This window comes from Bufo bufo, chromosome 1, assembly GCF_905171765.1.
Source record: "Bufo bufo chromosome 1, aBufBuf1.1, whole genome shotgun sequence".
NCBI lineage: Eukaryota > Metazoa > Chordata > Amphibia > Anura > Bufonidae > Bufo > Bufo bufo.
In genome coordinates, this window is record NC_053389.1 from 636963490 (window position 1) to 636978749 (window position 15260).

A 15260-nucleotide genomic window follows, 5' to 3' on the forward strand; every position below is an offset into this window, starting at 1 on the left:
TCTCCCAAAGTACCCTCATTATTAATTACAGTGCTACTGCTTCTCGAGAGTGCGCCCATTAGTAATAATGCCCTTAATGCCTAATAATAATAATAATAATAAAGCCCACACCAAACCCCCAGTAGTAATAATCCAGTTATATTGCCCCCTGTATTTTTAAAAGGCCCAAGTAGTGCCCCCATTATTTATAATAGCCCCCTGGATGTTTAATGCTCCCAGTAGTGCCCCAAGTATGTTTAACCACCTCAGGACCGCCGAACGCAGGATTGCGTCCTGGCGGCGGCCCTGTTATTCCTCCTGGACGCGCCGATGCGTCGTCTCGTGAGAACCGGAGGTAAACGAGTGGATCTACAGCCTGCCAGCGGCGATCATTCGCTGGCAAGCTGTGGATGCGATTTTTTTTTAACCCCAAAAAGGTATATTAGACGCTGTTTTGTTAACAGCGTCGAATATACCTGCTACCTGGTCCTCTGATGGTCCCTTTTGCTTGGATCGACCACCAGAGGACACAGGCAGTTCTGTAAGTAGCACCAAACACCACTACACTACACCCCCCCCCCCTGTCACTTATTAACCCCTGATCAATCCATATAGACTCCCTGATCACCCCCCTGTCATTGATCACCCCCCTGTAAGGCTCCATTCAGACATCCGTATGTGGTTTGCAGATCCGTAAAACACATACGGACGTCTAAATGGAGCCTTACAGGGGGGTGATCAATTACAGGGGGGTGATCACCCCATATAGACTCCCTGATTACCCCCCTGTCATTGATCACCCCCCTGTAAAGCTCCATTCAGACGTCCGTATGTGTTTTGCGGATCCACAGATCCGCAAAACACATACGGACGTCTGAATGGAGCCTTACAAGGGGGTGATCACCCCATATAGACTCCCTGATCACCCCCCTGTAAGGCTCAATTCAGACCTCCGTATGCGTTTTGCGAACCGGCAATGTGCTTTCCGCATTTTGCGGATCCGCACATTGCCAGAACTATATAGAAAATGCCTTTTCTTGTCCGCAATTGCGGACAAGAATAGGACATGTTCTATAGGCTCTACAAAAAATGCAGTGTACGCCCGATCAGGCCTGATCTTGTGCGCACACTTGCGTTCAGTCCACCCCACCGCTGTGACCGAATATTTTTTTTTCTGATCACTGCAAAAACACCGTAAAATCGCTGCGGCGCTATAAAAAGATCATTTTTGAGGGGCATGGCGAGTTCATAGAAGATTTTTGTTTTTTCTTACAAAGTCTCATATTCCACTAACTTGTGACAAAAAAATAAAATCTCACATGAACTCACCATACCCCTCACGGAATCCAAATGCGTAACATTTTTTAGACATTTATATTCCAGACTTCTTCTCACGCTTTAGGGCCCCTAAAATGCCAGGGCAGTATAAATACCCCACATGTGACCCCATTTTGGAAAGAAGACACCCTAAGGTATTTCGTGAGGGGCATGGCGAGTTCATGTAAAATTTAATTTTTTGTCACAAGTTACTGGAATATGAGACTTTGTAAGAGAAAAAAAAATAATAAAAAATCATTTTCCGCTAACTTGTGCTAAAAAAAAAAATATTCTAGGAACTCGCCATGCCCCTCACGGAATACCTTGGGGTGTCTTCTTTCCAAAATGGGGTCACTTGTGGGGTATTTATACTGCCCTGGCATTTTAGGGGACCTAAAGCGTGAGAAGAAGTCTGGAATCCAAATGCCCTCCTAAAAGATTCTCATTGGAATTTGGGCCCCTTTGCGCACCTAGGCTGCAAAAAAGTGTCACACGTGGTATCGCCGTACTCAGGAGAAGTAGGGCAATGTGTTTTGGGGTGTCTTTTTACATATACCCATGCTGGGTGAGAGAAATATCTCTGTAAAATTACAACTTTGTATAAAGAAATGGGAAAAGTTGTCTTTTACAGAGATATTTATCTCACCCAGCATGGGTATATGTAAAAATACACCCCAAAACACATTGCCCTACTTCTCCTAAGTACGGCGATACCACATGTGTGACACTTTTTTGCAGCCTAGGTGCGCAAAGGTGCCCAAATTCCAAAGAGTATCTTTCCGATTTCACAGGGCATTTTTTACGCATTTGGATTCCAAATTACTTCTCACGCTTTAGGTCCCCTAAAATGCCAGGGCAGTATAAATACCCCACAAGTGACCCCATTTTATAAAGAAGACACCCCAAGGTATTCCGTGAGGGGTATGGTGAGTTCATGTAAAATTTTATTTTTTGTCACAAGTTACTGGAATATGAGACTTTGTAAGAAAAAAATAAATAATCGTTTTCCGCTAACTTGTGCCCAAAAAAAAATATTCTAGGAACTCGCCATGCCCCTCACGGAATACCTTTGGGTGTCTTCTTTCCAAAATGGGGTCACTTGTGGGGTATTTATACTGCCCTGGCATTTTAGGGGACCTAAAGCGTGAGAAGTAATTTGGAATCCAAATGCGTAAAAAATGCCCTGTGAAATCCTAAAGGTGCTCTTTAGAATTTGGGCCGCTTTGCGCACCTAGGCTGCAATAAAGTGTCACACATGTGGTATCGCCGTACTCAGGAGAAGTTGGCCAATGTGTTTTGGGGTGTCTTTTTACATATACCCATGCTGGGTGAGAGAAATATCTCTCTAAAATGACAACTTTGTATAAAAAATTTGGAAAAGTTGACTTTTAGAGAGATATTTCTCTCACCCAGCATGGGTATATGTAAAAATACACCCCAAAACACATTGCCCTACTTCTTCTGAGTACGGCGATACCACATGTGTGACACTTGTGCAGCCTAGGGGCCCAAATTCTAAAGAGCACCTTTAGGATTTCACAGGGCATTTTTTAGGCATTTGGATTCCAGACTTCTTCTCAAGCTTTAGGTCCCCTAAAATGCCAGGGCAGTATAAATACCCCACAAGTGACCCCATTTTGGAAAGAAGACACCCCAAGGTATTTCGTTATGGACATAGTGAGTTCATGGAAGTTTTTATTTTTTGTCACAAGTTAGTAGAATATGAGACTTTGTAAGAAAAAAATAAATTAAAAATCATCATTTTCCGCTAACTTGTGACAAAAAATAAAAACTTCTATGAACTCACTATGCCCATCAGCGAATACCTTAGGGTGTCTACTTTCCGAAATGGGGTCATTTGTGGGGTCTTTTTACTGTCTGGGCATTGTAGAACCTCAGGAAACATGACAGGTGCTCAGAAAGTCAGAGCTGCTTCAAAATGCGGAAATTCACATTTTTGTACCATAGTTTGTAAACGCTATAACTTTTGCGCAAACCAATAAATATACACTTATTGCATTTTTTTTTATCAAAGACATGTAGAACAATAAATTTAGAGAAAAATTTATATAAAAATGTAGTCTTATTTGAAAAATTTTACATCTGAAAGTGAAAAATTTCATTTTTTTTGCAAAAAACGTGGTCAATTTTGATTAATAACAAAAAAAGTTAAAATGTCAGCAGCAATGAAATACCACCAAATGAAAGCTCTATTAGTGAGAAGAAAAGGAGGTAAAATTAATTTGGGTGGTAAGTTGTATGACCAAGCAATAATCAGTGAAAGTAGTGTAGTGCAGTTGTAAAAAGTGGTCTGGTCATTAAGGGGGTTTAAGCTAGGGGAGCTGAGGTGGTTAATGCCCCCCAAAGTAGTGTCCCCAGTACTTCATGCCTCCAATATTTATAATGGCCTCTATTATTTATAATGCTCCAGTAGTGCCCCTAGTATGTTTAATGTCCACCAGTAATGCTCCCTGTATTACAATGCAATGCAGGCCTGTTGTCTGAGTCCCCTGGTGACTCGTGCAGGTGTCACAATGTCGTTGCAGTTTCCTATGCAGAGTCTCAGCAGCGCAATGACATTCTCATGTCAGTCTGTGCTGGGGTGCAGGCAGACATAATGAGGCCATAGCTCCATGTAAGACCTGACACAGGAGGTTGCATTGACCGCCTGTGTCATTATACTGCCTCACAGGCTTCAGGTCTATGAGAGTGAATGGCAGGGCCACATCCCTCCTGAGTAGTGTTGAACAAACTTGTGTTTTAAGTTCTGCGTGTAAAGTTCGGGTTATCGAAGAATCCCGTTATGGATTCCGCTACCACAGACCATAACGGAATTTGGAATCCATAACGGGATTCTTCGATAACCCGAACTTTACACGCAGAACTTAAAAAACAAGTTTGCTCAACACTACTACTCAGGCGTGATTTAGCACAGTCCGACTCACCGGTCAGGCAGCCCCATGCAATTGCATGGTGGTAAGGACTGCCACTGTGTGCATGTACCCATTGAATTGAATGGGTTTAGGGTTCAGTCCAAATGCTGTCCATTTGCAAAACTGACTGCATTCAGGCTACATTTACATGGCCGTTTTAAGAACAATGGTAGTCTACAGGGTTATTCAGATGGCTGCCTTTTTGACAGCCTATGAATAATGACAGCCCTCATACAATTGAAGGAAACAGTTTTTAACATCCGTTTCTCAGAAAGGCAGTGAAAAAAAAGGACTGTTTTGCAGATTTTAAGGGATGTTTTTTTCACTGTTGTGTGAATGTAGCCTTAGGTTGGTTTCACACGAGCGAGTATCACGCTCCAGACTCGCAGCGCAGCTCCCTTCCTAAACTTCCAGCACTGCCAGGGTTGCATAGCATTATTTTGATTTACAGTTTTGAAATGTATTAGATGAAACTGACAGCATTATGTCAGTGTTATTCAATACATTCCAGAACTGTCATAGCATCAATGCTTTGCGACCCCGGCAGTGCTGTTCAGGACTTGAGCTGCGCTGCGAGTCCGGAGCGTGACACCCGCTCGTCTGAAACCAGCCTTAGACTGTAGAGGACAGGATTTTAAAAATTCCCCTTCACACATTGCAGAATTCTGGATAATCCGCCATATTTACCGTAAAAACCACAAGATGCCCTTCTGTTCCGTTTTTTCCCTTCAAGTTGCTGGTTTACCCTATTGAAAGCCATGTTATGGCTCATTTTCTCCTCATAAGTCAACATAGCCTGAGAGTATGGATCTGATTTTTACATACAAAATTTAGTTGATTTTTATTGGTATCTGAAATATGGGAGAACATATCACTGAAACACGCAATCCTACAATAAGTGAGATAGATATGTGTTCTACAGGAACAGCTGGGGGGGGGGGGGGGTGTTACTGGATCTCTCTATGGATTACACACACACACACACACATATATACAGTTGCAAGAAAAAGTTGCAAGAAAAAGTATGTGAACCCTTTGGAATGAAATGGATTTCTGCACAAATTGGTCATAAAATGTGATCTGATCTTCATCTAAGTCACAACAATAGACAATCACAGTCTGCTTAAACTAATAAAACACAAAGAATTAAATGTTACCATGTTTTTATTGAACACACCATGTAAACATTCACAGTGCAGGTGGAAAAAGTATGTGAACCCTTGGATTTAATAACTGGTTGAACCTCCTTTGGCAGCAATAACTTCAACCAAACGTTTCCTGTAGTTGCAGATCAGACGTGCACAACGGTCAGGAGTAATTCTTGACCATTCCTCTTTACAGAACTGTTTCAGTTCAGCAATATTCTTGGGATGTCTGGTGTGAATCGGTTTCTTGAGGTCATGCCACAGCATCTCAATTGGGTTGAGGTCAGGACTCTGACTGGGCCACTCCAGAAGGCATATTTTCTTCTGTTTAAGCCATTCTGTTGTTGTTTTACTTCTATGCTTTGGGTCGTTGTCTTGTTGCAACACCCATCTTTTGTTGAGCTTCAGCTGGTGGACAGATGGCCTTAAGTTCTCCTGAAAAATGTCTTGATAAACTTGGGAATTCATTTTTCCTTCGATGATAGCAATCCGTCCAGGCCCTGACGCAGCAAAGCAGCCCCAAACCATGATGCCCCCACCACCATACTTCACAGTTGGGATGAGGTTTTGAGGTTGGTGTGCTGTGCCTCTTTTTCTCCACACATAGTGTTGTGTGTTTCTTCCAAACAACTCAACTTTGGTTTCATCTGTCCACAGAATATTTTGCCAGTACTGCTGTGGAACATCCAGGTGCTCTTGTGCAAACTGTAAACGTGCAGCAATGTTTTTTTTGGACCGCAGTGGCTTCCTCTGTGGTATCCTCCCATGAAATCCATTCTTGTTTAGTGTTTTACGTATCGTAGATTCGCTAACAGGGATGTTACATTTGCCGGAGACTTTTTTCACTCTAGGATTCTTCTTCACCTCATTGAGCAGTCTGCGCTGTGCTCTTGCAGTCATCTTTACAGGACGGCCACTCCTAGGGAGAGTAGCAGCAGTGCTGAACTTTCTCCATTTATAGACCATTTGTCTTACCGTGGACTGATGAACAGCAAGGCTTTGGAGATACTTTTATAACCCTTTCCAGCTTTATGCAAGTCAACAATTCTTAATGGTAGGTCTTCTGAGAGCTCTTTTGTGCGAGGCATCATTCACGTCAGGCAATGCTTCTTGTGAAAAGCAAACCCAGAACTGGTGTGTGTTTTTTATAGGGCAGGGCAGCTGTAACCAACACCTCCAATCTCATTGGTTGGACTCCAGTTGGCTGACACCTCACTCCAATTAGCTCTTGGAGAGGTCATTAGTCTAGGGGTTCACATACTTTTTCCACCTGCACTGTGAATGTTTACATGGTGTTCAATAAAAACATGGCAACATTTAATTCTTTGTGTGTTATTAGTTCAAGCAGACTGTGATTGTCTATTGTTGTGACTTAAATGAAGATCAGATCACATTTTATGACCAATTTGTGCAGAAATCCATATCATTCCAAAGGGTTCACATACTTTTTCTTGCAACTGTGTGTATATATATATATATATATATATATAGCACTCCGGGATTCTAGGATAACGCTCTTGTGTATACATGTTTCATTTGATGCGTAATTTGGGGGTTGTCTGCCATCTTGATTCAGTCTTCACCTCAGATATGGTTGTCCTAATGAATACATTTTCCATCATGCCTGGCTTTGTGGAGTCTCACCACACTGCACTGCTCTATATGTAATGTCAGCCATGACAGATTAGTGACCGCTGCTGCCCACACTGCTACAGCTTCAGCTTGTCTCCCCTCTCAGTCCCATCATCTCTCTCTCCCTCCCTCATCAGCTCAGGAGGCAGCAGGAAGACCAGTGTGAAGTTACATCTCATAGAACTATACTGGAGAGTCAGAATACACAGATAGCACAGACATGCAGGGTGAGTCAGGAGGTTTATATAACTGCAGTTAATCACTGTACACTCCTACTACATATCTAAACTCCTTTAGATCGGGAAGATGTTATATCTTCAATATACAGAGGTAGAACATAGTTGCTACAGGATAGACATTTCTGAAAAAAAGCAGGCCTTTTGTCTCTGCTACAACAACCTTCTCCTGAACGGAAACCTAATGGATCCCATTATAGTCAATGGGGTTCATAGGCTCTGTTCACATCAGTTAAGTGCTAAATCTGTCACTTCTGTTATTTTTGTTCTGCTGCTCCTATAATGGAACAGAAGAAAAGGAATGTAAAAGTGCAGATGTGAATGCAGCCTAAGCTGTTGCATATGAACATGAACATCTCATTCGCAGAGGAAAGAAATGTCAAATTCAAAAACTGCAAACCACGATTGCAGGTTCACACTAGAGCAGTCCTGGGTTCTTACTAATGCAGTATACATATAGCTTTGGATCACTGTCCTAAACTTAAAGGGGTATTTCCATCTCAGACAATGGGGGCATATCACCCCCATTGTCCGATAGGTGCGGGTCCCACCTATGGGACCTGCACCTGCAACGAGAACGAAGCGCTGTGGCTGGAGGACCCTGGATTTCCTGGGGTCCGTCCACCACCAAGAACTGCTCCCATAAAAGTGAATGGGAGCGCACAATGCACGCTCCCATTCATTTCTATGGGGCAGACGGCAATAGCCGAGCCAGTGCTCAGCTATTTCCGGCAGCCCCTTAGAAATGAATGGAGGGCAGCTGCGCATGCGTTCATTTCCCGACTCCGTTCTCATTGCTGGGACCCGCACCTATCAGACAACGGGGGCATATCCTAGCGATATGCCCCCATTGTCTGAGATGGGAAAACCCCTGTAATAAAGTGCATAAACATAAAAAGTGCATAACTAAACAGATGATGCACCAGTCAGATTCAAGCCCATGGCCCCTAGTTTACAAGGCAATACTGAGAATGCCTATACTTCCTATAGTATAGTACTTTCTATATCCAAATCATAGAAATTCTCTCCAAAATCTCTGTTTCTATGAAAGCTTTGATCTAATCTAGAAGTTAACACCTGGGATTTTCCCATAAAGTTTCCTTGACATTGGAAGGAAATTAAGCTAGAACACAGCGAGAAGGCAGCAGCTGGGACATAAAAATTGCCAAAACAAAGAAATAAAATTGCCAAGACAAAGAAATAAAATTAGGTGGCGTAACGGATATAAAAAAACAAAAACTGCTGCCAGTCCAGGTCCTCAGATTGCCCGTTTTCCACAGAACTATTAAAATATTGGACTCATTAATTCTTAAATTGTAAGACCTTTTGCAGTAATCAAGTTCGCTCCAATTATACTGCTTACAAATACAGTTCTCATCTGTGTCTAGGGGGTTCTAGGGGTTTTCTGGGATAAACCTTCCATATCAGACTAGAGGGGGTCTGACTTTCCAACCAGCTCATCCAAGAAACACACATTATATAGTGGCTGTGCATGGTATAGCAGGTCAATCATATTCACCTTAAGGTCATGTGACCAATGGATGTAATATCACATGCCTAGGAAACCGCCATGGCACACAGAGTTGGGGGTGCCTGGTGTCATACCCCCACTGATCAGATAGTGACCTATCCTGAGGGTGGGTCATCAAGAGCCGAGTCTTTTCAAAAACCCCCGTTTTTCTGTTTACCAACATACCTATACAAAAAAAAATAAAAAATAAACCCAAGTTTAAAATTCAAAAACAGCACAAAACATGGAGCGGAGCTATTCTGAAAGGCCTCATGCACATGAACGTTGTTTTGGTCCGCATCTGAGCCGCAGTTTTAGCGGCTTGGATGCGGACCCATTCACTTCAATGGGACCGCAAAAGATGCGGACAGCAAAAAATAAATAAATAACCTGTCCTATTCTGGTCCGTTTTGCGGACAAGAATAGGCAGTTATATTAATGGCTGTCCGTGCCGTTCTGAAAATTGCGGAACGCACACGGATGCCATCAGTGTTTTGCGGATACACAATTTGCGGGCCGCAAAACACAACGGTCGTGTGCATGCAGCCAAAATCTGCTTTTGAATATTAAAGTTTGTATTGCATAAAAACAGGTTCTGCTGTGGATTTGGAAATGTGCATTTGTGCAAGTTTCTTACACTGCGTGTATCGTGCAGGGTTTTGTTGTAGAATGGAGGTGTAAATTCTGCTAAAGTAAAAAAATAAAAAACACAACTTTTCCTCATTCCTGAATTTGCTAGAATTAAATCTCCAGGGATGCTTATAGTACTGGGCTCTGCACATTTCTGGTATAATTATATTGACCCATCAAGGACTGGAGATAACAGAAATTCATGTGAATTTATTGGGACACAAGTTAGGACTACTTTTACTGTAAACATTGATTACTGTAAACTATTAAAATACTGCATATAAAAAGCAGCCCAGAGTAATCACACCCCAACATGCTAGAACACTCCAATAATAAACCGGTTATGTCCTGGGAGAAGAACAGACAACTTTAGGGGACCATGCCTGATGTATGGATTTTTTCATACAATCCTGGTGGGAGATCCAACATCAAAGCAAGCAAACCGGATGTACAAATAGGTTCCCCATAACAGATATTCATCATGGTGAATAAAAATATACACGTTTCAAGATAAGTGATTTTTCCAATGACAATGGGATTCCAGCTATCACTTTGGAAGAGACTACATAATGTCAGCAAGAATCTGAAGGCTAGCCACAGGTAACGCCATCGCACCAGCCAGGGGCAGATTGGCTATAGGTACTACAGGGAAATTTGTCGGTGGGCCGATGCCTAGGGGGCCACCCAAGTCCTCCTCTCTGCCGCTAGCCGGATACATAATGAGATGTCAGTGGTAATTAACGCTGTGAGAATCAGGTACTCATGTACCCAGCCAGCGACTGCACATGCTCTCCTGAATTCAACTTCTGTGGCCCGCACCTCACCTCCTAAGCAAACAGAATCACGGCCAGCTCCAATACAGAGGTCCAGGGCACGGAAAAGCATGGCACTCCAACAAATGCAAACTGAAGAGAAAGTTCATTCCAGCCTACAGATAACAACATTGCTTACCGGTAATCGTTTTTCTCGATACCCATGACGGCACCCTGTGCGACTCAGGACCTCCCATCAGGACAGGAAACCTGAGAAGATAAAAAGGACACACCTCCACACAACACCAGTAGAAGAAATAAATTGTTCTCCGGAGAGAAGTGACAAAGGGTTAAAAACCCCCTTTTTTTTTATTTTTTTTATCTATATTACGTCATATAGACCTGGCAAAAAGCCATCAACAAATATATATATATCTGCTTGGGAAGGGAAATATCGGGTGCCGTCATGGGTATCGAGAAAAACGATTACCGGTAAGCAATGTTGTTTTCCCCTCACCCATGACGGCACCCTGTGCGAGATAAACTATAAGTAGAACCTAGGGGGGGGCCACAGCCTGAAGGACTTTCTCTCCAAAGGAAGCATCAGAATGGAGCTGTAATCTGTAATGTTTAAGAAAAGTATGCGGGGAGCTCCAGGTAGCCGCCCTGCAAATCTGGGCTAACGATACATCAGCTTTCTCAGCCCACGAAGTAGACACCGCCCTCGTAGAATGGGCCCCAAAACCTGAAGGGGGGGGGGAGACCCAGGGAAATATAAGCTCTAGCTATGGCCTTCTTCACCCATCTAGCAATAACCCCTCGGGATGCTTTTTTCCCCCTATTTCCTCCTAAAAACTGAATCAGGAGGTTCTCGTCCTTTCTCCAAGGAGCCGTAACATCTAAGTAGACTAACAAGCAACTCTTGACATCCAAGCAATGAAACTTTTCCTCCAAGCTATTGGAGGGGTTAGGAAAAAAGGAAGGCAACACAATGTCTTGGCTCCTATGAAAATCGGAGACAACCTTGGGAAGAAAAGAAGGCAAGGGCCTAATAACTATCTGGTCATCCTGGATGATCGTATAGGGCGGAAATGCCGAGAAGGCCTGGATCTCCGATATCCTCCTAGCCGAGGTAATAGCCAGGAGGAAAGCCATCTTAATGGATAAGATGTCAATGGGAACCTCTAGTAAGGGTTCAAAGGGTCTATCGGTTAGGGCCGTCAAGACCCTATTTAGGTCCCAAGGAGGGGAAAGAGGTCTAACGGAAGGACAGATTCTGGCAGCGGCAGAAAGGAAACGCTTGACCCACGGGTGGTTTGCTAATTGGAAGTCAAAAAAGTAGCTCAAGGCCGACACCTGAACTTTTAAGGTGGAGGCCTTGAGCCCTTTGTCTAACCCTGCTTGTAGAAAGTCCAAAACCTTAGGGATTTCAGGAGGACTAAATGGATCAGGGCTAGAACCCAAAAAGGAAGAAAAGACATTCCACACCCTATTATACTTCCTAGCTGTTGACGCTTTTTTGCTACCTAGAAGGGTGGAAACAACTTTGCTAGAAAGCCCTCTCTTCAACCAGATGTCCCTGTCAATCTCCATACTGCCAACTGAAGAATCCCCGGATTGGGATGCCATACAGGCCCCTGGGAGAGTAGATCCTCCCTCGGAGGGATCACCCAGGGAGGGCCCCTGGCTAGACTTAAGAGGGTGGGGTACCAGATTCTCTTGGGCCACTTTGGGGCTATCATGATTATGGTGGCTCCCTCCGTCCGTACTTTTTTCAGAACCTGCGGGATTAGGGAAATAGGTGGGAAGGCATAGCCGAGTTCCTGGCTCCAATCCTGAGCCAGACTGTCTACCGCTGTAGGATTCTCTGTGTAATCTAGGGAGAAGAACCTCTTTGTCTTCCTGTTCTTCCGGGTGGCAAAGAGATCTATAGTTGGGGTCCCAAACATTGTTACAATCTGGGAAAAAACTTCCTCGTTCAGACTCCACTCTGCCTGCCTGAGTTCTACTCGACTTAGAAAATCGGCCACCGTGTTCTCTTTCCCTTTCAAGTGTATTGCGGATAAGACCAGGTTCCTGTCTTCCGCTATTTTGAAAATTTCCTGGCAGAGGAAGATTAGGGATGGTACTTTTGTCCCGCCTTGATGATTTATATAGGCCACTGTTGTTGAATTGTCCGAGTAAAATACCAACTTTCTGTTGGAGACCTCTGGAACTGCCACCTTTAGTACTCTTTCTACCGCCTTGAGCTCCTTGTAATTTGACGTGCAGACCCGGGTTTTTAAATCCCATCTTCCCTGCCAGTATTTTCCTTCTGAATGAGCTCCCCAGCCCCACGGACTGGCGTCTGTCGTTATCAGCATGGGTTCTATGAAGGACCAAGGCATTCCTATCGAGAGGTTCTTCTCGGACGTCCACCACAGAAGGGAGTACCTTGCTCTGGAGGAAAGATGAAATTTTCTCTCTAGTGTTTGTGGAAGACCATTCCAAATCTTCAAGATATCTGACTGTAACGGTCTCGTGTGGATCTGAGCGAATGGTACGGCTGGAATTGTAGCCGTCAGGTGCCCCAGTACTGCCATCGCTTCCCTGATGGAACATTGGAAGGACCGGAAAAGGAACCAAACATGCTCTATTGTCGAGGACACTTTCTTCTGAGGGAGGAATGTCTTCTGAGCCGTAGAATCTAGCTGCATTCCTAAAAAGGTGCAAACTTGAGAAGGGGTTAGACAAGATTTTTCTTGATTCATTTTCCACCCCAGATCCTTCAACAGAGAGCACACCAGGGCGAGCTCTGCTTGTAACTGCTCCCTTGTTTGGGCTATGAACAAAAAGTCGTCCAGATATGGTACTACTACTATCCCAGATGATCGAAGGAATGCCACCATCTCCGACACGACCTTGGTGAAAATTCTCGGGGCTTGAGAGACCCCAAACGGCAGTGCCCTGTATTGTAGGTGCAGAAGTTGGCCCCGTACTTGGACAGCCGTCCTTAAATACTTTTGGGAGGAAGAGTGAATTGGGACGTGATAATAGGCATCCTCTAGGTCTATACTTGCCATCCAGCAACCCTGGTATAACAGGTCTAAAGTTGTCTTTATAGTTTCCATCCGGAATTTTTTGTATCTCAGGAATTTGTTTAGACGCTTTAGGTTCAGAATCATACGAAAGGAACCATTGGGTTTCTTTATTAAAAAGAGTGGGGAGTGTGACGGTAGTAGAAAATATCCTCGTCAAGCATTCCCTTCTTCCCATAAAAGAAAATCACCCAATATTCCACGAGTAGGAATATCCCTGGAATCGCCGAATAATCCACACATGAGTCAACTTAATGCTGGAACAAGACTGATTTACTGGTACACAGAACTCACAATTTATGCAGCAAAAACTCCTCCTCTGGGCCAGGCTAGATAATTGAGTTTTAAGAATACACACAGCTCAATTATCCTAAAACTCCTCCTCTGGGCCAGGCTAGACAATTGAGTTTTACCAATACACACAGCTCAATTATCTGCTGGCCAGAACATTTACAATTCTTAACAATTTCACACAAGTACTTTCTATCCCACATACAAACATAATCTCAACATCATTGTCCAGTACACGAATACATTCATTCTTGACACTTGGAACCGAACAATATAGTCCTCAAAATAGCAGGGAGAGAATCAAACTGAAGCATATAGGCAATTGCATAAAAGTCCTTCACAATGGCCCCCCTTTTTCTCCCTGCTCCGGCAACTCGGTTGGACCTTTCCTGGTCCAGTAGGGTTGACGGGTTCAGAGCTTTTAGTCCGAGGTTAAATCCGTTTGGCGTGACAATCCATCGGCATTCCCGTTTTGCTTGCCTGGGCGATAATGAATCGTAAAGTCATAGGGCTGTAAGGCCAAGCTCCAGCGTAGCAAACGGGCGTTATCCCCTGAAACCCGGTTAAGCCACACCAAGGGGTTGTGATCGGTGATGAGAGTGAACGCCCGGCCATAAAGGTAAGGTGTGAGCTTTTTGAGTGCCCATACCAAGGCCAAACACTCTTTTTCAATGGTGGCATAACTGACCTCCCTTGGCAACAGCTTCCGACTCAGGTATGCCACCGGGTGCTCTCCTCCATCCTCCCCGATCTGGCTTAGTACTGCCCCCAGTCCAAACATTGAAGCGTCTGTATGGACAATAAATCTTTTGTTAGGATCTGGGGTAACCAACACCGGAGCATTAACCAGAGCAGTCTTTAGTGCTTGGAAAGCCACCTCGCATTCCGGGGACCACAGGACTTGTCTGGGTAGCTTCTTTTTGGTCAAGTCGGTCAGGGGTTTGGCCAGGGCACTATAGTCGGGTACAAAGCGTCTGTAATAGCCGGCTGTGCCTAAGAAAGCCATGACTTGTGTCTTGGTGTGGGGAGTGGGCCAATTGGCAACGGCCTCGATCTTAGCCGGCTCCGGCCGTTGCTTACCACATCCTACTCGGTGGCCCAAATATTGTACCTCCGCCATACCCAAGTGACATTTGTCGGGTTTCAGGGTCAGCCCGGCCCCCCTGATCCTATCTAATACTACCCCTATGTGCTCTAGGTGCGCTTCCCAGGTATCGCTGTGGATGGCGATGTCATCCAGGTAAGCGCATGCAAAGCTCTGGAGACCCCTAAGTAACTGATCCACCATCCGTTGGAAGGTGGCCGGGGCGTTCTTCATCCCGAACGGCATAACCCGGAATTGGTATAGGCCGAACGGGGTGATGAAGGCCGACTTGGGTATGGCATCTTCTGCTAGGGGAATCTGCCAATATCCCTTGCATAGGTCTATTGTGGTCAGATACTTCCCTGCAGAGATACGGTCAAGCAGCTCGTCCATCCGTGGCATCGGATAGGCGTCTGTAACTGTCTTGTCATTGAGGCGCCGGTAATCTACACAGAAGCGGGTTGTCCCATCCTTCTTTGGCACTAAGACTACCGGCGAGGCCCAAGGACTTTCTGAGGGTTCGATTACGCCTAGCCGAAGCATCTCATCTATCTCCTTCCGCATCCCTTCCCGGACTGCTTCGGGGATACGGTAGGGAGGCTGTCTCAGGGGTGCCTGTCCTGGAGTCTCTACCTTGTGTATGGCTAGGAGTGTGTATCCAGGCTCCTGAGAGA